The 27880-nt window shown below is 41.4% G+C and overlaps 1 long non-coding RNA gene, 4 other non-coding genes and 1 pseudogene across 10 annotated transcripts in view; all 6 read left to right on the top strand.

Annotated features, from left to right (window-relative positions):
• LOC133068330 (uncharacterized) overlaps positions 1 to 27880 on the top strand; it is a 45812-nt gene that overhangs the window by 12658 nt on the left and 5274 nt on the right. For 4 of the 6 annotated variants that reach the window (XR_009695492.1, XR_009695488.1, XR_009695493.1 and 1 more), the window contains 2 exons: positions 164 to 317; positions 1102 to 1251. This is a non-coding gene — a long non-coding RNA (uncharacterized LOC133068330). The remainder of the gene's footprint in view (positions 1 to 163; positions 318 to 1101; positions 1252 to 27880) is intronic. The other 2 variants (XR_009695489.1, XR_009695491.1) reach the window with 2 other exon arrangements.
• Positions 561 to 652, top strand: LOC133068574 (small nucleolar RNA SNORD116). Its single transcript, XR_009695545.1, has one exon. It is a non-coding gene; the product is annotated as a small nucleolar RNA SNORD116 (small nucleolar RNA).
• LOC133068676 (small nucleolar RNA SNORD116) lies at positions 1484 to 1573 on the top strand. The gene has a single exon (XR_009695639.1). It is a non-coding gene; the product is annotated as a small nucleolar RNA SNORD116 (small nucleolar RNA).
• On the top strand, positions 4008 to 4098 carry LOC133068670 (small nucleolar RNA SNORD116). The gene has a single exon (XR_009695633.1). It is a non-coding gene; the product is annotated as a small nucleolar RNA SNORD116 (small nucleolar RNA).
• LOC133068674 (small nucleolar RNA SNORD116) lies at positions 6472 to 6566 on the top strand. The gene has a single exon (XR_009695637.1). It is a non-coding gene; the product is annotated as a small nucleolar RNA SNORD116 (small nucleolar RNA).
• On the top strand, positions 22115 to 22196 carry LOC133068677 (small nucleolar RNA SNORD116; annotated as a pseudogene).

Raw genomic sequence — 27880 nt, forward strand, 5'->3', positions numbered from 1 at the left:
TCCGTGCACCAATGCATCATGTTTGACGGCTGACACACCAGACTGAGGTGCACCAATTGAATGGTAGATGCAAGAATGAGAGCAGCACTTCTGGAGGCTTTGCCTCTTTCCCCAGTATGGCTGTTGCTCTTCCTCACACATGTGTGTGTTTTCTCACCCCAAGCCAGTGGCCTTGAGTGACCTGGGATGGAAGACTATTTGCAACAGAGAACCCATCACATATTCCATGACAACTGTCCTGGCAAGACGAGGCATGCGAGCCCCCAGGGACTTCTGGGCAGTTGGCCCTTTGATGTACAGGTGGATCACCTATGGCGGTAAGCAGCCCTTCTTTGAGGAAACCTAGCAGTTTGGCCCCAAGGATTTGGGCATGGGATCCATGCCCTCACCTTCTGGGGTTTCCCTGGGGCATGCAAGGTCCCAGGCCCCAAGGCTTGGCTGTAGTTCCTGCCACATGGCTGCAATCTGTGCACTCCCGAATGCTGACATGATTGAGCTCACTGACCTTCCTGGGATGGAGGTGACGACCTTGCTCATGCAGCTCCTGAGCACACGTGCTTGGATCGATGATGACTCCCACAAATGCATTCCTTGGAAATCTGAACAAAATGAGTGATACATCCCTACCGTCTCCTCATCGGAACTGAGGTCCAGCACGTGGCTCCAAGAGGAAACCCTCAGAAGCTTTTTTCCTTTCCCCACTGGCATGCTCTTTGTGAGCAGACTCGGTGCCTAGAGTGGGTGTGTTCCTCTGGAACAGCAGTGGCTATTAGACCAAGGGGTCCCTGTTCCCCTGAGGGCATCTTGGATATTCATGGAGGACATCCTTAAGCTGTGTTGGTGGGGATCGCATGGGGAGAGGAATTGCAGGGCCCAAGACCAGGGAGTTGACAGATTGTTGCTCTTTGTCCTGATGGCCCCTTGAATCTGAAGCAATCCACATGCCAACACATTCTTGTTTGGCTTCTGACATACCAGATTGAGGTGCAGCAATCTAATGGTAGATGCAAGTGTGAGGGCAATGCTGCTGGGGGGCCTTGCCTTTTTCCCTCGTATGCCTGTCTCTCTTCCTCATACTTGCATGTTTTTTCTTGCCTCAAGCCAGATTGAGTGGCCCAGGATGGAAGACCGTTGGCACCAGGGGACCCATTACATATTCCATGACTCCCAGCCTGGAAAGTTGAGGCCTACGAGCCACCACAGGCCACTGGACACACGGCCCGTGGTGGTCCAGGTGGAACACCAATGGCTGTAAGTGGCCCTTCTTCACGTAAACCTGGTGGTTTGGCCATAGGGCTCTGGGTGTGGTGTCTTCTTTTTCACCTTTGTATTTTCCCAAGGTCCCATGGCCCACAGCTTGGCTGTAGTTCCTGCCTCTTGGCTGGGATCTGTGCAGTTCCAACTGCTGAAGTGATTGAGATTGTTGGCTTTCCCGGGGTAGAGGTCCCGACTTTGCTCATTCAGCATCTGAGCACATGCACTTAGATGGATGATGATTCCCACAAAGGCAACCTTGAAAATCTGACAAAATGAATTATCAATCCTTATCATGTTCTCTTTGGAACTAAGGTCCAGCATGTGGCTCCCAGAGGGATGGAATGGACAGGGTCATATTGCCTTTGCTCCCTGGGGCATCAGCGGCAATAGCGTGGAAGCTGAGAGTGACAACCTTGTGGTGTGTAGGCGAGCCATGGGGAAAAGGGCCTGCATCTCCCATCCTCAGGGAACAGCTAGAGACCATGTGTTGTCCCTGGTTGCACAAGACTAGCCAAAGCTGTTGCCTTTTGCTGTGGGTGAAAGTGCCATGGCAGAGAAAGTGAAAGCCATTTGTGGGCCTCTGGGCTAACATTGAGTTCATCAGGCCCCTGCCTGCCCATTGCCTAGTCCCCTAGAGAAAACAGATTGTTTTTGTTCAGATTCAGAACGGGAGTTGTGGCCTCAGCCAGACTTCTCTTTCATGTTCTCCTGGGGAATAGGATGCTACATAGTTTTGTCCTGATATTTGAAGAAGTAAATGAGCATAGTGTCCAGGAGTTTGGGCAAGCTGATGGACCCTTCTTGTATTGTTTCTTTTGTTTTGTGTATGAGTGTGCACAGGTGTTAGGAGGCTGAATCTGGAAGGTGCCTTAGTGCCTTTCCAAGGAAATCAGAATCCTATGTTGATGGAAAGGTCCAGCATGTTTCCCTGATGCGGGTGGTTGGCAGGAAGTGAGGAAAACTTGGACAGCAGGAAATAAGCCCAGAAGGGTGGTTGAACCAATGGGTGAGTAAGCAGGTGGATGGATAAATTTTTCAGTCAGGTTTCATGGACTCTTTGTGTTTCCTTAAGTGCATTTGGAATGAGTATTAGGAAGGACAACAGTGGCAGATTTATGGACCATCCAAGTTTCCCTCTCCCATAATTGGTTTCCTTTGTGGCGGAACTCCAGATCCGCAAGTGGTTGGTATCGTGTCCTGTCTTGTCCTGGTGGCCAATTATGAGGCAAAGGGGATGTTTTCTGTCCATCTTTCCATGTTCTCCCTGTGTGCATGGCATAAGGTGTGCCTCGGGACATCCACATGTCATTCCTATATCCAGCCCACCTATCCTTTCCCAAGTTTAGGAGTTTTTCCTGAAATTCAGTGGGCTGGACCCGATAGAAACAGAGGAGTCAGTTGCCCACATAAGCAGGTGCTGTCTTAAGGACAGGAGAGGCTTTCTGGCACAGTGGTCTTTTTGTTTTGTGGCCTGCTGGTGCAGCAACACTGTGGTCTCTTGCGTTCCTAGCCGCAAGCCAGAGACATCATTGTGGGTTCAGCAGCCATGGCTGTTTCTGGATCCTGTCATGTCATGGCTTGTGCTGTCAGGATGGTCATGGATCACCTGGGTCTTGTGTTGTCTCCAGGGCCATTGTAGTGATGTTACTGCCTTAAAAAGTGCAGTACATCATGATGAGAAACTTAAGCACTGTAAAGGGTGGAGCCCCACATCTTTGCATTTCAGAATGGTTCCAATGGCCTATAGCTTTTTGTATATTTCAAGCTAAATGCTTGTAGCACGGCTGTAGTCCAGGAAGCAAGTACACTCGTGTGCCACCCAGATTGTTCACAGCTGTACTGTGGAGCCCGTTTGTTGCACAGCCCAAGAAATAGTTTCATGGATAATCTCCCTGTCAAAGGAGGGCCTTATTCTTGTGCAAGCTCTCAAATACCTTTGTTCCTTCCCCATGGTGGTGAGACCATTGTGAGCAGAGTAGGTGCCAAGAGTGTGTTTGTTTTCCTGGAGGGACAGTGGTAATTCAGACAAGGTGGCCTCCTTCCCCCGAGGGTGAGTTGGGGATTCTTAGAGATTATCTTTACATTGTGCTGTCAGTGATGGTAAGAGGAGTGGATTTGCAGACTCTGATACCAGTGAGTTGACAGAACATTCTCACTTTGTCTTGTTGGCCCCTTGACACTGAATTTTTCCCTGTAGCAATGCATTCATTTTTGGCTTCTGACACACGAAACAGAGTTGCAGCAATTGAGTCATAGATGGCAGTATGAATCTCAACTCTCCTGTGAGCATTGCCTCTGTCTGCTATGTGCCTGTTGCTATTCTTCAAGCCTGCAGGTATTTTCTTGCCTCAAGTTAATTTGAGTCACCAACTTGGAATACCATTGCAACAGGTAACCTTTTGCATATTCTGTGACACTTGGCTTGTGGAGGTGAGGCCAGGTGAAATTAGTGATCCCCCATATCTGAGTGGACATGCAGCCCATGGGGATACAGGTAGAACACCCATGGTTGTAAGTGGCAGTTCTTTCCCAAAACCTAGTGGTTTGTCTACAGGCCTCTGGGTGCTGGGGTTGCACCCTTACGTTCTGTGCTTACTCTCTGGCATTCAAGTCCCATGGCCTGAGGCTTGACTACAATTCCTACCCATGTCTTGGCTCTGGGCGGCCCCAAATGTTGATGTGATTGGGCTCGCCTACAGTCCTAAGGTGGAAGCCACAACTTTCCACATCCAGTGTCTGAGCACATGGTAGGATTGTGTTGACTCCCACAAATGCATTCCTTGGAAATCTAAACAAAATGAGTGAGCAGTCCCTGTGGTCTCCTCATTGGAATTAAGTTCCAGTGTGTGGTTCCCACAGGGAAAATAGAGAGAATGCCAAGTTGCATTTGCTTCCTTGTGCTTCAGCAGCTTCACTGTGTAAGTTGAGGGGGACAGCCTTCTCATGGGAAGAGGAGCCATTGGGAAAGGAGCCTGGGACTCCCATCCTCTTTGAGTGGCTGCAGACAGCATGTCTGGTCTGGGTTTATGAGCCCAGTCAGGATTGTGGTCTCCTGCTGCGGGTGAGGGTGAGATAGCAGAGGATGCAGGAGTTGTTTGAGAGCCTCTGGGCTGCCACTGTGTTCATGCCTCCACTCAGTTGTTGCCTTGTCTCTTAGAGGAAACCATAATCTTTACACAGAGTCAGAACAGGAGTCCTCGCCTAGGTTGGTCTTCTATCTCATGTTCTACTGGAGAAAAAGGATACAGAGTAAGTTTCTCCTGATGGTTGGAGGACACCAGCCACTGTCCCCAACACGTTGTCCAAGCCTATGTCCCCTTTTTGGGTTGTGTCCCGCTCATATGTGAGTGAACATGAGTGTTGGGAGGGTGGGCCTGGAAAATGTTTTGATGTAATAAATATTCTGTGTTAATGGGAGAGTCTGAGGCAGGTGTATTTCAGGGCAGTTGAAAGGTGAGAGGGTGGTGAATGTGTGTGGAATGAGCGGTGAACCCATGGCTGGACTGGTGAGTGGAGGTGTCAGCGAGTCTAGAGGGCTCCCTGAGCTCTTTTGCTTGCCTTCAGTGCATTTGTGCTCAGTGTCTGGAAGGCCTACGGAAACAAGAGTCAGGGACTGTGCCCTATTTGACCTCTTTTTGATTAACTTCCTTCACTTTGTGTCTTCATGGCGCTGAATGTTTGTTATTGTAGTATTGTATCCTGTCTTGACCTGTGTGCCGATTATGAGGCATGAGGTCCCCGTCTGGCTACATTTTCTCTGTGTTGACCTTGTGAAGTTGTTCCTTAAGCCATCCTAAATTTTTTTCTACCCAGCCCTCCTAGCCTTCCCTAAAGGTTAGAGTTCTTCCCAGAGGTCATTGGGCAGGACCTTGTAGGAACAGGGGAGTTGGCTGCTAAGGAGAGATTGCAGGTTTAGGGGCAGGAGAGGCTGTCTGGGGGATGGGTCATCTTGGCATGCCACCAGCTGGTACAGTGAGCTCATGGTCTCTGGCATGCCTGGCCTCAGTCCAGAGAATCAGTGAGGATTGTCACAGTGAGGTCACAACTGTTTGTTGGGTTTTCTCATGGCATGGCTATGGGTGTCACATTGTTCCTGGAGGACCCGGGTCTCAGTATGTCTCTGAGTTACGGCTGTGATATTCCTGGCTAAAGAAATTTCAAAGCTTCATGGTGAGTGTCCCAGTTGATATAAAGTATCTAGCTCTGTAACTTTGGGTTTTGGAGTAGCTTTGCATGATTTCCAAGTTAAGGGCCTCTGCCTTGGCTGTAGTCCAGGAAGTAAGTGCACTCTTGAGTCCCCCAGAGTCAGTTCAGGTGTGCCTCAGGGACTCTGTTGCGGGGCCCAAGGAACCACTTTGCATTGTGGACCCCACTTTCAGGCAAGTGCCGTTTTCTCATGTAAGCTCCCAGTTTCCTTGTTGCCCTGTTGGCAGGTCCATTGTGAGCAAAGTAGGTGCCAAGATTGAGTGTTTCCCCGGAGTGTCAGTGGCTGTTAGATTGGCAGGGTGGGCCCAGTTTTCCTGGGTATGTCAAGAGGTTCAAGAATTACACCATTAAGCTGTGTCAGCAGGCACAGTATTCAGGAATGGAATTGGAGGGCCCAAAACCAGGGATGTGATGGACCAGTGGCTTTCTTTGGCCTGATAGTTACCCACTCTGAAAGTGTCCTTGCCCCAGTGCATTCACATTTGACTCCTGCTACACAGACAAAGGGCAGGATATAAAACAGAGGCAAGATAGAGCCCAGTATTCCAGGTGGCATTGCCCCTTTTTCCTGTACATGTTCTTCATGAACCTATGCATGTTCTTCAAGTGTGTATGTAAGTTCTTGCTTCAACTCAGGTGGAGTCCCCAGGGATCAAAACCATCAGTGTGGTATCCTTCCCATATTCCATGACATCAGGACAGGTGAGGTCAGGCAGGGGAGCCCCTGGAGGCATGTTGGCATAAGCCCATGGGGTAATGGTGGAATGCCCATGGTGGTAAGTGGCACTTCTTTGTGGGAACCTACTGGTTTGGCCTGGACCTCTGTGAGCTGGGGCTGCACCATCACATTCTGGGCTTTCCCTGGGACATGCGAGCTCTGATGGCCTGAAGCTTGACTGCACTACCTCCCCCATGACTGGGCTCTGATGGGTCCTGAAGGCTGATGTGATTGAGTTCCCTGGCCATCTCAGGGTGGAGGCCATAGGTCCAGAGTCTGAGCACATGCTTAAACTGATGATGACTCCAAAAAAAGGCATACCTTGGAAATCTAAACAAAATGAGTGTGAAAAGCCTCTACTGTCTCCTCATCAGAACTGGGGTCCTAAACGTGGCTCCCACAGGGAACGTAGGCAGGGTGTCACATTGCATTTGCCCCCTTGGCCATCAGCAGCCACTTTGTGCAAGTTGAGGGTGATGGCTTTCTTGTGGGAAGAGGAGCCTTTGGGGAAAAAGTCTGGGACTCCCATCCCTGGGGGATGGCTAGGGACAGTGTGTCATCCCTGGATGCAGGAGGCTAGCCAGGTCTGTGTTCTTCTTCCACGGGTGAGAGTGCAGGTGCTAAAGGAAGTGGGAGCCTTTTAGGGTCTCTGGCCTGCCATTGAGTTCCTCGGGCCTCTACCAGGTCATTGCCTTATCCCTGGAGGATACCTACATCTTTACACACAGGGTCAGAGCAGGAGCCCTGCATAGGCTGGGCTTCTCTGTCATGTTCTATGAGGAGATGGGATAAATGTTAGAAGGTTTTTCCTGATGATCTTAGCAAATCAACAGACCACCATCCATGGGATGTGAGCCAAGCTGACAACCCCTCCTCAGATCACATCCCCCGTGTGTGTGTGTGTGGTGGGGCGAGGTGCGGGGGGCAGGCACTGGGCTTGAGAGGTTGGGCCTGGAAAATGTCTAACAGAATTTTTGAGGAAATCAAAATTCTGTGTAGAGGAGAGGGTCTGGCACTTTGACCTGAGGTGAGTAGATACTAGGGACAGAGAATGGCAAAGAGAGTGAGAAATGCACTAGGAATTGTGCATGAACCCCTAGGTGAAATGCTTTGTGGATGAACTGGCAAGTCTGTAGGGTTCCTTGAACTCTTTGGGTTGCTTTCAGGTACATTTTAAGCCAGTTTCAGGAAGCACTGCGGGTGCAGGTTCAGGTACCCATCCCCCGGTTGGCTTTTCCTTTGATTAACTGCTTTATGATGGATCTTTGTGGCAGCAAGTGGCTGGCATCAAGGCATTGCATCAGGTCTTGGCATGGAGGCCAATTATGAGGCGGGTGTTTGTTTTATCCATGTCTGGCCAGGTTCTCCCTGTGTTGATGATGTAAAGATGTTCCTCAGGACATGACAGGGTCATTTCTATACCCAGCCCACCTAGCCTTCTCTTAGATTTGGAGCTCTTTCCTGAAGGTCATTAGACTGGATCCTGTGGAAACAGGGGAGTCAGCTTCCAAGGAGAGGCTGTCTGTTATGAGCGTCATTTTGTCATGCCATCAGCTGGTGCATCAAACCTATGATCCCTGGAATACCGGGCCTCAGGCCAGAGAAGTCATGGTGGATTCAAAGCTTGCAGCTGTTTGCTGGGTTATGTTGTGAAATGGCTGTGGGTGTCACATTGGTCCTTGAGGACCTGGGTCTCATGGTATCTCTGGTGTGGACAGTGATTTTCCTGGTTTATGAATTTGCAAGGTTCTGTAGTTTTGGTGACTGTGGATGTCACCATGGTCCTAGAAGAGCTCTTGGTTTGCTAAAGTATGGGCACTGATGGGACTGGCTTTCAAAAGTGCGAGGGCCCACATCAGTTTACTCAGCTGTTTTAGGTGTCTCGCCTTATAACTTTGGGCATTGGATAGGCTCCATTTCCTTTCTGTCTCTGTGTGATCCAAGTGAAGGACTTTTATCTTTGCCTTAGGCTCAGAAACAATCTTCTTCTGAGCACTTACCTAGCTAATGTAGCCATCCCCAGGTTGTGTATGAGTTTCTATGGTATATCATTGTATATTTTCTTTTCTTTTTTTTTTTTTTAATGTGGCTCATTGAACATTTTTATTTTAGCTCTGTAAATCAGGATCATGAATTTTTTTGTTATTCATCTTTTTCTTTTCCTACTTGTTTTCTTCACTTTTTGTCATATGTGTTATATTATGATATAGTTGCCATTGTTTTCAGTCAAGTGCTTTATAAAAAATTTTCAGAGCCCTCCTTTCCCATTTTTAATTGGTGTGCTGCAAGAATTTTAAAAAACTCTTGTATCAATGTGTATTTTATTGACCCTTATTTTTGTTGTGTGTGACCTTATAATATCACACTTCATGTTTTTGTTTTTACTCTTGTTTTTTTAGTTGTTTAGTTGACCTTTTTAAACCAAGAATTTTTGCCAATTTAAATATTTCTTAAAATAATAAATTACACCTAAATGTTTCTTAGTCCTCTTGTCAGGTACATCTCTTCTGTTTTTTGCTTTCATATTTTTCCAAAATGTTATATAATTTTTTATGAACATTTTTTTACATTCTGATTCTAGATGCCTTTTTTAATTTCTGGATTTTTAACTGTAGAAATTTTTTAAATTGTGAATTCACTGTTTCATATATGTTTTTACTACTATTTTTGTATGTTTAACCTCAATTGTACAATGTTACAGACTCTAGAGAGTCTCTTGGGCTGCAAGATCAAACCAGTCAATCCTAAAGAAACGCAATCCTGAATACTCATTGGAAGGACTGACACTGAAGCTGAAGCTCCAATACTTTGGCCACCTGATGTGAAGAACTGACTTATTGGAAAAGACCCTGATGCTAGGAAAAACTGAAGGCAGGAGGAGCAGGGGACAACAGAGGATGAGATGGTTGGATGGCATCACCAACTCAATGGACATGAGACTGAGTAAACTCTGGGAGTTGGTGATGGACAGAGAGGCCTGGCATTCTGTAGTCCATGGGATCCCAAAGTCGGACATGAATGAGTGACTGAACAACAACAGACCTCTGTCCATAGTTCTTCAGACACACTGTTTAACTAGATTTAGTCCCTTGAATCTATTTGTTACCTCTACTGTGAATTCATACAGTATTTGATTTATGTCGTACCTGGCTGGCCTAGTGTTTTTCCCAGTTTTCTTTAGTTTAAGCCTGAATTTGCTATTAGAAGCTGATGATCTGAGCCACAGTCAGTTCCAGGTCTTGTTTTTGCTGGCTGTCTATAGCCTCTCCATCTTTGGCTACCAAGAATGTAATCAATCTGATTTCAGTATTTACCATTTGGTGGCCACAACTGGAAAAGGTCAGTTTTCATTCCAATCCCAAAGAAAGGCAATGCCAAAGAATGCTCAAACTGCTGCCCATTGCACTCACCTCACATGCTAGTAAAGTAATGCTCAAAATTCTCCAAGCCAGGCTGCAACAGTATGTGAACCATGAGCTTCCATATGTTCAAGCTGGATTTAGAAAAGGCAGAAGAACCAGATATCAAATTGGCAACATCCGTTAGATCATGGAAAAAGCAAGAGAGTTCCAGAAAAGTGTGTGCTTCTGCTTTATTGACTATGCCAAAGCCTTTGACTGTGTGGATCACAACAAACAGTGGAAAATTCTACAAGAGATGGGAATACCACACCACCTGACCTGCCTCTTGAGAAATCTGTATGCACAACAGGAAGCAACAGTTAGAACTGGACATGGAACAACAGACTGGTTCTAAATAGGGAAAGGATTACATCAAGGCTGTACATTGTCACCCTGCTTGTTTAACTTATATCCAGAGTACATCATTGGAGAAGGAAATGGCAACCAACTCCAGTACTCTTGCCTGGAAAAATCCCATGCACGGAGGAGCCTGGTGGGCTGCAGTCCATGGGGTCGCTAGGAGTCGGACACAACTGAGTGACTTCACTTTCACTTTTCACTTTCATGCATTGGAGAAGGAAATGGCAACCCACTCTAGTGTTCTTGCCTGGAGAATCCCAGGGATGGGGGAGCCTGGTGGGCTGCCGTCTATGGAGTCGCACAGAGTCGGACACAGCTGAATCGACTTAGCAGCAGCAGCAGCAGCAGCAGAGTACATCATGAGCAACACTGGGCTGGATGAAGCACATGCTGGAATCAAGATTGCTGGGAGAAATATCAATAACCTCAGATATGCAGATGACACCACCCTTATGGCAGAAAACAAAGAAGAACTAAAGAGCCCTTTGATGAAAGGGAAAGAGGGGAATGAAAAAGCAGACTTAAAACTCAACATTCAGAAAACTAAGATCATGCCATCTGGTCCCATCACTTCATGGCAAATAGATGGGGAAACAGTGGAAACAATGACAGACTTTATATTTTGGGACTCCAAAATCACTGCAGATGGTGACTGCAGCCATGAAATTAAAAGACGCTTGTTCCTTGGAAGAAAAGCTATGACTAACCTAGACAGTATACTAAAAAACAGAGATATTACTTGGCCAACAAAGGTCCATCTAGTCAAAGCTGTGGTTTTTCTAGTAGTCATGTACGGATGTGCGAGTTGGACTATAAAGAAAGCTGAGCACTGAAGAATTGATGCCTTTGAACTGTGTTGTGGGGAAGACTCTTGAGAGTCCCTTGGACTGCAGAGAGATCCAGCCAGTCCATCCTAAAGGCAATCAGTCCTGAATATTCATTGGAAGGACTGATGCTGAAGCTGAAACTCCAATACTTTGGCTACCTGATGAGAACTGACTCACTGGAAAAGACCCTAATGGTGGGAAAGATTGAAGGCAGGAGGAGAAAAGGATGACAGAGGATGAGATGGTTGGATGGCATCACCAACTCATCAGACATGAGCTTGAATAAACTCTGGGATTTGGTGATAGACAGGGAGGCCTGGCATGCTGCAGTCCATACGGTCGCTGAGAGTCGAACACAACTGAGCAACTGAACTGAACTGATGTCCATGTGTAAAGTCATCTCTTGTGTTGTTGAAAAAGGGTATTTGCTATGACTAGTGCATTTTCTTGGCAGAATTCAGTTAGGCTTTGTCCTGCTTCGTTTTGTTCTCCAAGGCCAAACTTACCTGTTATTACTCCAGGTGTCTCTTGACTTCCTACTTTTGCATTCCAATCCCTGATGATGAGTAGAATATCTTTTTAAGTATTAGTTCTAGGAGGTCTTCTAGATCTTCATAGAAATGGTCAACTTCAGCTTCTTCTGTATCCATGGTAGGGGTATAGACTTCAATTACTATAATGTTGACTGAGTTGCCTTGGAAACAAATCAAGATGATTCTGTCATTTTTGAGGTTGCACCCAAGTACTGTATTTTGGACTCTTTTGTTGATTATGAGGGCTACTCCATTTCTTTTATGGGATTCTTGCCCACAGTGGCAGATATAATGGTCATCTGAATTAAGTTTGCCTATTCCTATCCATTTTAGTCACTGATTGCTAAGATATTGATGTTTATTCTTACCATCTCCTGCTTGACCGCGTCCAATTTACCTTGATCCATGGGCCTAACATTCCAGGTCCCTATGCAATACTGTTCTTTGCAACATTGAATTTTACTTGCATCACCAGACACACCCACAGCTGAGCAGCATATCCACTTTGGCCCAGCCACTTCATTCATTCTGGGGCTATTAGCAATTCTCCACTCTTCCCCAGTAGCATGTTGGACACCTTCAGACCTGAGCAACTCATCTTTTGGTGTCATATCTTTTTGGCCTTTTGTACAGTTCATGAGGCAAGTATGCTGGGGTGGTTTACCATTCCCTCCTCTCAGTGGTCATGTACGGTTGTGAGAACTGGACTGTAAAGAAGGCAGAATGCCAAAAAATTGATGCCTTCAAACTGCTGTGCTGGAAAAGACTCCTGAAAGTCCCCTGGATGGCAATGAGATCAAACCAGTCAATCTTAAGGGAGATCAACCCTGCATATTCACTGCAAGGACTGATATTCAAGCTGAAGCTCCAGTATTTTGGCCATCTGACGTGAACAGGCAACTCATTAGAAAAGTCACTGATTTGGAGAAAGATTGAGGGCTGAAGGAGAAGAGGGCATCAGAGGATGGGATGGCTGGATGGTGTCACCAGTGCAATGAACGTGAACTTGGGCAAACTCCAGGAGATGGTGAGGGACATGAAGGCCTGGTGTGCTACAGTCCATGGGGTCGCAAAGAGTTACATGACTGGGCAACTGAACAACAGCAGCAACCTTAGTTTATTAGTATTCTTTTTAATGAGTTATTTAATATCTAGGTATCTTATTTTTTCACACAGATCCTTTATGGGATTTGGATCATTTTTTCTTTTTTAAATTTTTTGATCTTTTGATCCTCACTAATTTCACTCAGTATCTTCCATGTTTTGTGCTCTCTAATAATGATCATGTCTGGTAAACTTTTCTTATTATACAATTCCATTTTCATTTCATTTATTTAATTTATATTTTTGTTATTTACTGGAGATTTGTCTTCATTTTCACTTTTTAAAGATATTTTATATTCACACCCCAAATTTTTCATCAGTATTTTATTATTTATTCTGATTACTGCATTGTTTCATCTTTTGTTTCTTTCATTGATTTTCTATTCACATTCTTTTCATGATTACTTTTCTTCTGTAATGGGTCATCTTTTCATTTCTATCTGGGAGTTTTTTATTGTAGTATAGTTGATAAATAATATTGTGCCAATTTCTTTATATAGCAGAGTGACTCAGTTATATACATATATACATTTTTATATTCTTTTCCATTATGACTAATAACAGAATATTGAATGTCATTTCTTGTGTTATACACTTAGGACCTTGTCTATCCATTCTAAATATAATAGTTTGTATCTACCAACCCCAAACTCCCAGTTCATCCCTTTCCCTCCCCTCCTTCCCCTTGGCAGCCACAAGTTTGTTCTCTATATCTGTGCATGTCTTTCTGTTTTGTAGATAAATTCATTTGTGCCTTATTTCAATTCCACATGTAGGTGATATATTCTACTTGTCTATCTCTTTCTGACTTAATTTAGTATGATAGTCTCTAGTTGTAGCTCTGTTGTGCAGTTTTTATATTAAATTAAATTAAACTGATTTCTATTACAGTTTTTATTTTAGTTCCTAAACCCTGTTTTGGTTTAATTCAATGTCTTACATCTAAAGTTTGTGGTTTTCTTTGCAGTCCAATTGTCAGAGCTGATTTGTTGCTATTTTGGTCCCTTGGTCTCTTTGATTTTGCTTAGTCTTCATGTAGCTTCTGCTAGTCATGCATAAGGTGTTAGAAGGTTTTTTCTACACTGAATGCTCTCTCTGGAGTGAGAGACTCTACATACAGAAATGAATAGTTTCAGTTAGTTCAGGCAGCTCAGTTTCATGGTGTGACCTGATCTGTGTCACCTGGCTTTTAGCCTTCTTACGTACAGAGGGAGATTATCTAGCCTAGAGGGAGATTATCTAGTCTAGAGATTTTCAAGACTAAGTGAGAATATGTGCAGTATAGGGATTCCTAGGCCAGTTGATCAGTGAAATTTTTACCAAAAAATTTCACTTTTGCTCTATTTTTATAGTTCAACTTAGAATCACACTTGATTTCTTTTGAAAGAATTATATTTGTTTCACCTTGAGAAGTGAAATGATGGAGAATATCTGACTAAATCTGCCATTCAAACCTCACAGTTCATTGGAGACTCTCACACTGGTAAGCATTTTGTCCTGAGAATACTGACATTAGAGTGTTGTAACATTCCAATGGTAATAAAACTCTGGCCAAGCCAGTTAACTGATACCAGATCGTTGACTGTGATGACCTCGTCTCCATCATTTAAAACTGCTGATGGCTGTGTCTGAAGGTGTTGGAATCCTGATTGCTCAGTCTCTGCTACATAACTTACTGTCCTACTACAAATGTACCTGCATTGGTGATGAGTTCAAAGTGGGTCTCAGAGGAATCTGAATAAAATGGCTGACAGAATTATTTCTGTGAGGTGAGGTCCAGCACAGGGACAATACTAGGCTATGGAGGGAGTACAGTTGGTCAAGTAGTATCAACAGTGACTATCATGTTTACAGTTAACAAATAACTCTTACAAATTTTACAGTTGCCTGTAAACATCTGATTTGATGGCAGAAAATACTGGACAGTATTTGCTCTGATGGAGGGTAGAGATTAACTTAATGTTGGAATAACATCAGGAACATTTTAGGAGACAAATGCATTATTTTATTTCAAATGAGGGTGCGTTTGTGAAGTCTACCACTTTGTGTCTAGGAGACCAATGGACACATTGACCTCTTATCTTACCACATTTTACTTTATTCTTTCATGTAGCATGGATCTCGTACTGAGTTTCATATGAAAGAGTGACATAAAGGACAGGATTGAGAATAAGTTAGCCTTTTCATCTTTGAGATTCGTTCTCACACTGGTACACACTTTGTCCTGAAAATACTCCATTCCTCTTAGAGGTAATATAATTTTGAGGTCAATATTAGAGGTCAATAACAGTAAGTCTTTGACTATTCTGGTCAGCCTTGGAGCCTTTGGAAGTATATGGTCTCCAAGACTGAATATGGTAGTTCAGTGTGTCTGTGGGTGATGAACTCCTGAATACCTGGTCTGTTGTTTAACTGAGGTTCGAAATACCCTATCTAGTAATGTGCCTGGATTGATGACTGTAATAACTCATCTCAGAAAATCTGAACAAAATGAGTGACCTAATCAATTCTGTGAAACTGAGGACTAGAACCCATCTTGTACAAAATATGGAGGGAGAGTTGAGCTTTTTCATCTGTGAGGTATCAAGAGGGACTGTTGTATTTGAAAGTTCACCAACGTGCATGTGTTTGATAAACTGAACTAGGCAGAGATTGTACTTCTACAGTGCTGGGATAATGTGGAAACTCTCTTGAGTGCTCATGTGGCAGCATTAGACTCTAGAGAACCAGCACATGAGTGCTGAAAATGTGGGGTGCAGTTATGCCTACACTTGTTTGTCTGAGCTGCTGGAATCTTCTGAGTGGCAGTCTCTTTAGGGCAATTAGATGGTCAAAATTCAAAGAGATCATAGGTTTTTATTCTTCACTTCTATATTAAATGAAACAATTACATGGAAATTGAAGCATAGATACTGTATTTTGGAATGTCTTCGTAGTATTTTTAATCTACTTGCCAACTCTGTCTTGAGTTTTCAACTGCCATTTAGTTGTATCTCTCTTTTTTCTCCCATTATGTGAGGAAGCAGTTTCACATACATTTGATTGCTGCTTCAATTATATGCTGTATTAAACATTTTTAGATGTGAAATCATAATAAAGTTCTTACATTTTTATGTATATATATCATGACTTCTGCCCTCAATGTGTTTCATATGTGTATAAGAACGATTCTGGTTGTAATGCATGGTTCTGAGGCATGTGTACTGGGAGACTTTGAACTAATGGCTTGTAAAAACTTAATCTGTATACTACCATGTTCTGAAGAGTGAGTGTAACTGTTCTGCTGTCCAGTTGTCCAGTGACTGTCTATGGTGAATATTGCATAAACCTGTGTCATTATATTAAGAAGATTTTCTTTCTCAATCTCCCAAATTTTTCCTTGTGCTTTATAGATTGGAAGTGATGTTTAATGGAAGGTACATTTTGTTGCTTGGAATTCTCACCAACACACCAGGGAAGTGCCATTTTGTCATTGGTAACATGACATCTAGGAATGGCAAAACAATATATTCCAGAAATACAACCCAATTTTCAATAAGATTTTTGCAGGATTGTTCTTATTATTGTTTTTAAGATATCAGGAATTCATATGGCTTTGTGAAGACTCTGTTAATTCAAATACTGTGAGGCATTAATAATATGGTGAGTTATTCATGTTTTCTGTCTCTTTTATTTCTTTTTTTAAATTTTTTTTCATTTATTTTTATTAGTCGGAGGCTAATTGCTTTACAATATTGTAGTGGGTTTTACCATACATTGACATGAATCAGGCATGGATTTACATGTGTTCCCCATCCTGATCCCCACTCCCGCCTCCCTCCCCATCCCATCCGTCTGGGTCTTCCTTTGAATCAGTTCTAATGAGATGGATGAAACTGGAGCCCATTATACAGAGTGACGTGAGCCAGAAAGATAAAGACCAATACAGTATACTAACGCTTATATATGGAATTTTAAAAGATGGTAACGATAACCCTATGTGCAAAATAGGAAAAGAGACACAGATGTGCAGAACAGACTTTTGGACTCTGTGGGAGAAGGCGAGGGTGGGATGTTCGGAGAGAATAGCATTGAAACAAGTATACTATCAAGGGTGAAACAGATCACTAGCCCAGGTTGGATGCATGTCTCTTTTATTTCAATAATGTTTGCTCTTTCTTTGCTTGGAATAAAACTTTAAAATACCTAAGTAAACCCCAGGAGATGAGCAAACTCTAGGAGATGGTAAAGGAGAGGGAAGCCTGGCATGCTGCAGTCCATGGCGTTGCAAAGAGTCAGACATGACTGAGCGACTGAACAACAAGTACACAGAGAACCATTCCATCTTCTGTTTGGTTGATAAATGGACATTATCACTTCCCATCTTTATAAATATTTACTCTGTTACTACAATTCAAGATGGACCAAGAGCTTGGTTTCATATGAATGAGTTTATTTCCTTGAGATCTGGCATGAAGGAGAGCTTCAGGAACAATTCTACCTCTCATCCTGAAGAGTTAGTGGGAATTTTTCATGCTGGTAAGCACTTTGTCCTGAAGATAATGACATTCCTCTCAGGGAGTATAATGGGAGTGTCACCCTCCAATTACAGTGGGGCTCTGACCATGCTAGTCAGCCTTGGGGTCACCGTTGATGCTGGTCTCCATGGTTGAATAGTGTGGACCGGTGTGTCCCCAGGAAGACAGAGTCCTAACAGCTCAGTGTCTACTACATGTTTCATTCTAAAGTTTCCTTTTATAAGTGCACCTGGAAAAATGGTGACTTTTAAAATGAACCTCATTGGAATCAGAACAAAATGAGTGACAAAATCGCTTAGTTAAGGTCCAGTCCACAGGCCATGCTAGTCAAAAATGTGGAGGGATATTCAGTTTGCTCAGCAGGTGCTGTACCCCAAACAGGGACTATGGTATTGGGAAACTAAGATGCCGACATGTGCTAGAGGAGCTGAATTGTACAGTGGTTGATCAACAACCAATTTGGGATGATATGATTAACTCTGGGTACTTGGCTGCCAGCATCTACAAACCTGTCGTAAATAAATTCTGGGTAATCACTACTTGAATAGTGAGTTCCATGAGAAATCTTTGTAACTACACTTGAACCATTCACACATTTGTCTGAGCTGCCAAAATATTCTGAGTGATTATTGATGAATCTTCAGTGTGCTTAGATTGTCAAAATTCAAGGTTACGAACTTCTACTTTTCATATTCTATTAAGTAGAACAGTTATATGTAAATTGAAGAGTTTGTAACCCCATGAACTGTATCCCGCTGGTCTCCTCTATCTGTGGGATTCTCCAGGCAAGAATACTGTAATGGGAAGCCATTCCCTTCTCCAGGGGATCTTCTTGACTCAGGGACTGAACTCAGGTCTCCTGCATTGTAGGCGAATTGCTTACCATCTGAGACAGGGAAGCCCAACTGAAAGTAGGTGTATGGAATCTCCACGACATCTTTTAATTTGTTGCCAACAAAGTCATTAGAATTAGAACAGTTGTTTCTTTGTTTTTCATTTTTCCTATAAACTGAAAAAGCAATTTCGTATATTTTGAATGCTGGCTTCAACTACATGATGCATTAAACACTTTTAGATGTGAAAGGATTACACTTCAAATTCTTAGATTTTTTTGCATGAATTTCATTGGCCACTTTCATGTATTTTCATTGAGTTTCTAATGTGTTTAAAGAAATATCCTAGTTTTAATAATTTTTCAGCAAATGTGCTAGGAAAATTTGGAGACAAATATCTTAGAAAAATTATGTCTTTTCTACTGTGGTCAAAGTTGTGAACATAATTTTCTTGTCATCTTATGATCAAGGAATATCTATTATGAATTCTTATAATTTCTTGTAGCTGAATATGCCATTAAAAAACTTTATTTTGCAGCTTCTCTAATTTCATTTGTACTTTGTATATTGGACATGACATTACAGTTCCATAAATATCATCACTACACCAATAAAGTACTGATTTTGTCACTTGTGCTAGCTCTCTTAATTGGGAAGTAACAAAACAATGCACTCCTAGGGTAACAGCCAATTTTAGTAAATTTGTTCTTTGTATTGTTTATTATTTTTAAATAATAAAAATTGCATTGAGTTGATGAGTAGCTAGTTAATACAACTTTATTAGCACCGATAATCCATTGAGATATCTGAAACTTCAGTCTCCTTTATTTTTAAGATTTTATACTTTCTCTTCTTTAACCAGAAAAATCCTAGAGGAGTAATAAATTCATATATTTTACATAAAGATACACAGCAAATCTTCCTGTCTTATGCAATTTTGACACAGAGACATGTATACCTTTCATCTTTCCACATTTATACTTTCCCACAGGTTGATGTGGGCCAAAAACTAGGTTTTGTATGGATGAGCCTCTTCCTTCTTGATATATGCCATGGAGGAAAATATTGGGAATAATTCTGCTTTTCATCCTCAAGGGCCAATGGGAATTCTAATATCAGTAAGCAATTCTAGTATCAGAAGAATTTTCTAGACATTTGTATTATGGATCCAAGTAGATACTGTATTAAGCATTTTTAATTAAAAATTATTACATTTCCAATCATTGATATTCTAGGTAGATTTCGTTGCCTGATATTTATATTGTGTTAGTGGGTTTCATAATGTTGAAGGGGAGATCCTAGTATTAATACCTGTTGCCAAGGGAAGTCTTTGGGGGAACTTTGAGACTGAAAGTGTTATGACTTTCAATGTTATCCTGATCCAAGTAGTGAGCATTATTTTTCTTCTTACATAGTCAAGTGAAATCTATGGTTTATTCCTTATAATATGTTATTAGTTTATAAACTTTGAATTATGATGGTTTTGTCAAATTCCCTAATTTCCCAATATATTCTATAGATTAGAGATGAAATTAGAGTTGGATGGAATTCCTACCAGTTATCCAAGTAACTGCTGATTTTACACTTGTATCAGCTCCCTTCTATGGAAATTATCAGAACAGTGCACTCCAGAGGTAACATTGCAATTTTTAATAAGTGTATTTTCTAAATTTTTCTAGTATGTGTTTTTAGCAAGCAAGATTATAGATGGTTTTTGGAGTCTGCTAATCTAAACAATGTGAAGCTTTTAATAGTCTGGGTCATCTGAGGTTTCTGTGTACTTTTCCCCCAGGATTTTAATGCTTCCTCCATTTTGAATAACATCAGAAGATCCTGTTAGAGAGATAGTACTTTTGTTTACTTCAGTTCATTTCAGTCATTCAGTCATCTCCGACTATTTGCGACCCCATGGACTGCAGCATGCCAGGCTTCCGTGTCCATCACCGACTACTGGAGCTTACTCAAACTCGTGTCCATTGAGTCAGTAACGCCATCCAACAATCTCAAGCCTCTGTTGTCCTCATTGTCTCCTGCCCTCAATCTTTCCCAGCATCGGGGTCTTTTCCAGTGAGTCAGTTCTTCACAACAGGTGGCCAAAGGATTGGAGTTTCAGCTTCAGTATCAGTCCTTCCAATGAATATTCAGAAATGATATCCTTTAGGATGGACTGATTGGATCTCCTTGCAGTCCAAGGGACTCTTAAGAGCCTTCTCCAACATCACAGTTCAAAAGCATCAATTCTTTGGCAGTCAGCTTTCTTTCTAGTCCAACTCTCAAATCTATAAATAAGAAAGAAAGAAAGTGAAGTCACTCAGTCGTATCCGACTCTTTGCGACCCCATGGACTATAGCCTACCAGGCTTCTCGTCCATGGGATTTTCCAGGCAAGAATACCAGAGTGGGTTGCCCTTTCCTTCTCCAGGGTATCTTCCCAACCCAGGGATGGAACCTGGGTCTCCTGCATTGCAGGCAGATGGTTTACCCTCTGAGCCTCCAGGGAAGCTATACATGACTATGGGAAAAACCATAGCTTTGACTAGATGGGCCTTTGTTGGCAAGTAATGTCTCTGCTTTTTAATATGCTGTCTGGGTTGGTTGTAGCTTTTCTTCCAAGGAACAAGCATTTTTTTTAATTTCAGGGCTGCAGTCACCATCTGCAGTGATTTTGAAGCCCCCCAAAATATAGTCTGTCACTGTTTCCACTGTTTCCCCATCTATTTGCCATGAAGTGATGGACCAGATGCCTTGATCTTAGTTTTCTGAATGTTGAATTTTAAACCAGCTTTTTCCATCTCCTCTTTCACTTTCTTCATCAAGAAGCTCTTTAGTTCTTCTTTGCCTTCTGCCATAAGGGTGGTGTCATCTGCATATCTGAGGTTATTGATATTTCTCCCGGCAATCTTGATTTCAGCTTGTGCTTCATCCAGCCCGTCATTCCTCATGATGTATTCTGCATGTAAGTTAAATAAGCAGGGTGACAATATACAGACTTGATGTACTTCTTTCCCAGTTTGAAACCAGTCTGTTGTTCCATGTCCGGTTCTAATGTTGCTACTTGACGTGCAAATACAGATTACTCAAGAGGCAGGTCAGGTGGTCTAGTAGTCCCATCTCTTGAAGAATATTCCACACTTTGCTGTGATCCACACAAATACTTTGGCTTAGTCAGTAAAACAGAAGTAGATGTTTTTCTGGAACTCTCCGCGTTTTTTGATGATCCAACAGATGTTGGCAATTTGATTTCTGGTTCCTCTGCCTTTTCTAAATCCAGCTTGAAGTTCACAGTTCACATACTGTTAAAGCCTGGCCTGGAGAATTTTGAGCATTACTTTATTAGTGTGTGAGATGAGTGCAACTGTGCAATAGTTTGAACATTCTTTGGCATTGCCTTTCTTTGGGATTGGAATGAAAACTGACCTTTTCCAGTCCTGTGGCCACTGCTGAGTTTTCCAAATTTGCTGGCATATTGAGTGCAGCACTTTCACAGCATCATCTTTTAGGATTTGAGATAGCTCAACTAGAATTCCATCACCTGCACTAGCTTTGTTCATAGTGATGCTTCCTAAGGCCCCCTTGACTTTGTATTCCAGGATATCTGGCTCTAGGTGGTTGATCACATGATCATGGTTATCTGGGTCATGAGATCTTTTTTGTATAGTTCTATGTATTCTTGTCACCTCTTCTTAATATCTTGTTAGGTCCATACCATTTCTGTCCTTTATGGTACTCATCTTTGCATGAAATGTTCCCTTATTATCTCTAATTTTCTTGAAGAGATCTCTGGTCTTTCCTATTCTATGTTTATTCCTGTATTTCTTTCATTGGTCACTGAAGAAGGCTGTCTTATCCCTCCTCGCTGTTCTGTGGAGCTCTTTGTTTACTTTGACACAGTGAATGTCTTGTTATGCATGGTTAACAGATGAACATGTATACTTTTCATCATTCCATAATTGTACTCTATGCCAGCAGATTGACATGGACTAAGAACACAGTTTCATATAAATGCTTTTATTCTTTTCCCTTGAGACATGAAATGAAAGAAAATATTGGGAATCATTCTGCCTCTCATCCTATGGGCTGGTGGGAATTTTCATGCTGGTAAGTACTTTGTCCTGAAACTACTAACATTACCGTCAGGGAGTGTAATCCTCCAGTGACAGTGAGACTCTGGCTGTGCTAACCAGCCATCACTGGTGACCCGTACAGTCCAAACAATGTGATGGGTTACCACTGATGCTGGTCTCCATTGAATAGTGCGAACCAATGTGTCACAGGGAGACAGAGTGCTCTCAGTGTGTCCCTGAGACGTCAGTGTCTGTATCATGTCCCAGGATCAAAGTCTCCTTCACAAATGTGCCTGGACTGATGGTGACTTTAGAAATAGATCTCATTTGAGTCTGAGCAAAATGAGTGACAAAATCACTTATGTGAACTGAGGTCCAGCATAAGAGACCACTCTAGACAGAGTGTCGGGATGGGACTCAGTCAGCTAGTGGTAACCCCCAGAAAAGGACTATGATATTAGAAAACCAAGATGGTAGCATGTGCTAGAGGAAATGACCTGTACAGAAACTATGAATAATCATTGTAAAATTAAAATTCTGAGTGCTTGGCAGGCAACACATAGTAAACAGTGGAGAACCAGCACATGAATGGTAAACATTGCAAGAAATGTTTGTGCTTATCCTCGGGCAATCATACAGTTTCCTTAGATGTTACAGTCTTTTGTGAGGATCAGCATGTTTAGGTCTATTAGATAGCTAATTAGAAATAAATTATTAGTTTTTGCTTGTCATTTATCTCTTAAGTAAAAGAAACATGGGAAATAGAAGAGTTGATTGCATTTTTGAGATTATCTTATAATATGTTTTAATTTGCTTATTAACCCATCAATTCAAAGAGTGGGAAAAGTTTTTTTTTCTTGTCACTCAAGGAGAAATTTTCTAGATATTTGATGATGGATTGCATTAGATACTTCATTAAACATTTTAAACATGAAATGATTAAATATCCAATTGGAATATTATGTGGACATTATCAGCTAATTGTGATATTACTTCAGTGGGTTTATAAGTAATGCTCAGGGGGAATTATGGTTCAAATTTGAGACCAAGGTCTTAGAAAAATTGATTTTCTATACTACCCTTTTCCAAGGGACAAACATAATTTTTTCTCATTATATAGATGATCAAGTGAATATCTGTGATTAATTCTTTATAATAATACTTTTATCAATTGGCATTCAATTGGAAATATTTTGTTTCACAACTTCCTTGGTTTCCTCTGTGCTTTGAAAAATGAAAGTGACTTTGGAATTGCATGGAATCAATTCAGTCCCTTAGTCAGTTCAGTTGCATGGTGTACTCACTACCATAAAAAAAAAAAGGCTGATTTTGTTACTTTCACCTGCTCCCTGTCTTAGGATGGAACAAAATAATGCACTCTAAAGGTAATACCATTTTAAAACAGATTTTCATTTTATGGCTTATTTTAATTATACTTTTATAATCAAGTAGATAATTGATTTTGTGAAGTGTCTATTAACCCAAATAAGGTGAGTTAGTAATTATCTGGTGAGGTGTCCAATATTTTGTCTCCTTTATTTCCAAGATTTTTGTGCTTTCTCCCTTTGAATAATATCAGAAACATTCTAGTAAAGTAATATGAGTATATTTGATATGAAGGTATATGATAAGCCCTCTTGTCTTATGCTTGTTTGACAAATAGACATATATAATCTCATTTTTCTATATTTTTACTCTATATGGGCCATTAGTTGAGTTTCATTTAAAAGAGTTTGTCCCTTCTTCTTGAGATGTGGCATGAAGGGAAGTATTGAAAATAATTTTACCATCTCATCCTCAAGAGCTGATGGGAATTGTAACATCTGTAAGCATTTGATCTGAAAAGTACTGACATTCCTTTTAAGACCCTGTAATACTCATATGACAGTGAGATTCTAGCTGTGCTAGTCAGTCATGGGGCTGTCATTGACTGTGGTGAATGGTCTCCATTCAATACTGTGGGTCAATGTGTCTGAGGGTGTCAGAACCCTGAGTGCTCAGAGTCTGCCATATATCTTAGGATCAAAGTCCCTTTCACTAATGTGCCTGGATTAATGGTGACTTCCTCATTGGAATATGAACAAACTGAGTGACAAAAATCACTTGTCAGCTGAGATCCCTCCCAGGGACCATGCTAGACAAGAAATGTGGAGGGAGCTCGGTCTAGTAGAAGCACCAACCAGGATGAAGTGTTTGAAAGGTCACCTGATAGTATGTATTAAGGGAAATGAGCTGTACAGAGGGCTATAAGTGTCTGGTTTAAGGAGAGATGGAAGCTCTTGGAGTGCTTGGCTAATAGCACCCATTCACTCAGAATTATTATACTCTGGGCATTTGGTTGTTTTGTTCAGTTGCTCAGTTGTTTCTGGCTCTTTGTGACGCCATGGACTGCAGCACACCAGGCTTCCCTGTCTTTCACCATTTCCTGAATCTTGCTCAGACTCATGTGCATTGAGTCAATGATGCCATCCAACCATCTTGTCCTCTGTTGTCCCCTTCTCCTCCTGCCTTCAATTTTTCCCAGCATCAGGGTCTTTACTAATGAGTTGGCTCATTAGATTTTTAGCTGTCACAAAAATTCATACAGTTGTTTTACTTCTCACCCAAATACAAATTTTCTAGACATTTGAGTGATGGGGTCAAGTATATGCTACATTAAATACTTTTAAATGTGAGGTCATTGCATTTCCAATTCTTGACATTTTATAGGTTAATATTCACATTCCTTCAGTCTGTTTCATATGTGTTTTAAGGGAAATCCCAGTTTTAATGATTGATTCTAAAGGTCCCTTGGAGAGACTTTGACCAGGTCTTAGAACAAATGACTTTCTATACTCTCCTCTTCCATGGAACAAAGTGTATTTTTATTCTTGTCACACAAGTGGCCAAAAAATGTATATAATTAAATCTCAGATCAATTAATATTCAGTTTGGAAGATTTTCTTTTTCAACTCCTCTAATTTCCTCTGTAGTTTCTAAGTTGGAAGTAATATTTCAATTGCATAGAATTTTTATCCTACCAAAGAAAAGCTGATTTTTGTCACTTCTGCCAACTGCTTAGAAGAAATCCAATAATGCACTCTCAATGAAACATCTAATCTTTTATAAATTCCTGAGTAATTATTTTTTAAATAATGAAAAATTTAATTGGTGTTGTGCAGTCTGTCTGTTTAAACAGTCTGAGTACTTAATAATCTGGTGATTCTTTGAGGCTTCGTTTTGTACTTTTCCAGAATTTTTTATTTTTTTCCACCTTCCTGCTGATGCTTCATATAGAAATTAAGCATGGAAACAATGGCAAGGCTATTCCTTACCAGTTTGGCAGAGAGAAATTGTTTCTACTGAGGGATGTGCTTGCCCAAATATCACTGAATCCTCAGCAGTGTGGCCTGTTGAGCATCATTGTGACGATGGGATGGGAAGTATTTCATGGTGAGAGATCTCAGTGTCTGACTCTTCCTCTCTGCACACTCCCACCTTCTCAGTCACATGCTCATAACTATTGTGCCCGTGTGAGTCTTGCCTGCTTTGCTGTGACTGTACCATCAGGCGTAGTGTAACCCTGTGCATCCCCTGCAAATTGCTACATTCCTGAGCTCAATCAAGTGCTATAAGTGATTTTTAGATAATGTTCTTTATTTCCCTATCATGGCTTTTTTCAGGTTAGTCCTCCCCAATCCATTGGATCACCTTTGAGGATGAAATAATTCTGAAGATTAGTTTACAGAGTATATGTATATACATTATATGTGCATTGTTGTGACTGAATTATTCACCAGGTCAACATTTTCCTGGAACTTTAAATATGTTCAGACAGTCTTATTGCACATTTAATTTGTCTGGCAGAAAATGTTGGACAATATTTGCTCTTATGGAGACCAGAACCTAACACAATTAATATTGATGGAATAATATTGGAAACATTCTAGCAAAGCAATGCTTATTTAATAGGCAGTTACATTATTGAACCCTACTGTCTTGTGCCTGACAGACCAATGGACAGGTTTACTTCTAATCTTTCCACAGTTTTATTCTGTTCCCACAAGGTAACAAGGATAGAGCTCAAGTTTATTCCTTCCCCTTGAGATACAACATGAAGGAAAGGCTCATCCTTAGGAGCCTGGATCACTGATCTGGGGTCTAGTCTCTGTAACTGTGTAGGGTGGATAAGTGATAACCTTTGGACTTACACCTTCTGAGGCGAGCAGTGCCATATTTTAGAAATTCATATGTGTATCAATTGCTATAATAATTGATCTCATTTAAAAATCTGAACAAAATGAGTTAGATAATTACTTCTGAGAAACTGAGGTCTTATATAGATAGCCACCCTAAGAAAAATATTCACAAGAAGGAGATCAGTGATTTCATTTGTATGGTACCAGGAAGAACTGTGATATTGAAAAGTTTAGCTTCTTGCATGCATTAAAGGGACTGAACTGTACAGTTTCTCAGTTCAGTTCAGTCACTCAGTCGTGTCCGACTCTTTGCGACCCCATGGACTGCAGTACACCAGGCCTCCCTGTCCATCTCCAACTCCCAGAGTTTACTCAAACTCATGTCCATGGAGTCAGTGATGCCATCCAACCATCTCATCCTCTGTCGTCCCCTTCTCCCACCTTCAACCTTTCCCAGCATCAGGGTTTTTTCCAATGAGTAAGTTCTTCGCATCAGGTGGCCAAAGAATTGGAGCTTCAGCTTCAGCATCAGTCCTTCCAATGAATATTCAGGACTGATTTCCTTTAGGATAGACTGGTTGGATCTCCTTGCAGTCCAAGGGACTCTCAAGAGTCTTCAACAACACAGTTTAAAAGCATCAATTCCATATATATGTGTTAGTATGCTGTAATGTTCTTTATCTTTCTGGCTTACTTCACTCCGTATAATGGGCTCCCGTTTCATCCATCTCATTAGAACTGATTCAAATGAATTCTTTTTAATGGCTCACATATATATGAAATTTAGAAAGATGGTAATGATAACCCTATATGCAAAACATAAAAAGAGACACAGATGTACAGAACAGACTTTTGGACTCTCTGGAAGAAGGCGAGGGTGGGATGTTTCGAGAGAACATCTTCGAAACATGTATATTATCTATGGTGAAACAGATCACCAGCCCAGGTTGGATGTATGAGACAAGTGCTCGGGCCTGGTGCACTGGGAAGACCCAGAGGGATCGGGTAGAGAGGGAGGTGGGAGGGGGGATCAGGATGGGGAATACATGTAAATCCATGGCTGAGTCATGTCAATGTATGACAAAACCCACTACAATATTGTAAAGTAATTAGCCTCCAACTAATAAAAATAAATGAAAAAAAAAAAAAAGAAGTATGGAGGAAACACACTCGAATAGTGCTTCAAAAAATTATTTGGACTATTTCTGTAAAAAAAAAGCCTCAATTCTTCAGCGCTCAGCTTTCTTTATAGTCCAACTCTCACATCCATACATGACTACTGGAAAAACCATAGCTTTGACTAGATGGTTTTTGTTGGCAAAGTTATGTCTCTGCTTTTAATTTGAGGATGAAATTGCAACTCTTTTAGTATTTAGCTGGTAGCATGAATACATTTGTAGTCATGCTACATTTGTAATGTAGCATGAATACATTTGTAGACCCTGGAGAATTAGCACATGAGCATTGAAAATTCTAGGTATGGTTGTACCTACACTTGAGCCATTCACATAGTTGTCTGAGCTGCTGGAGTCCTCTCGTAAGGGCTATCTATAGATGGTCAAAATACAAACATAATGAATTTTAATTTTTCTTCAGTAACTGAGACAAATATATGGTAATTGAAAAGTAATTACTGTATGTAAGACCTTCACAATATATTTTAATTTGCCTGCCAGCCAGTCACTAGGATTGAATCATTGTTTCTTTTTTTTCCATCAACCAAGAGAGTTACATGTGAGTACTGGCTTCAACTACATACTACATTAAACATTTTCAGATGTGAAATGACTAAATTTCCAGCTCTTGTTTTTAGTTTTTTTTTTTTACATGGATTTCCTTAGCCACTTTTATATACCCCAAGTGGAATTTCTAATATGGTTAAA

Source organism: Dama dama, chromosome 13, assembly GCF_033118175.1.
Source record: "Dama dama isolate Ldn47 chromosome 13, ASM3311817v1, whole genome shotgun sequence".
In the NCBI taxonomy this organism is placed as follows: domain Eukaryota; kingdom Metazoa; phylum Chordata; class Mammalia; order Artiodactyla; family Cervidae; genus Dama; species Dama dama.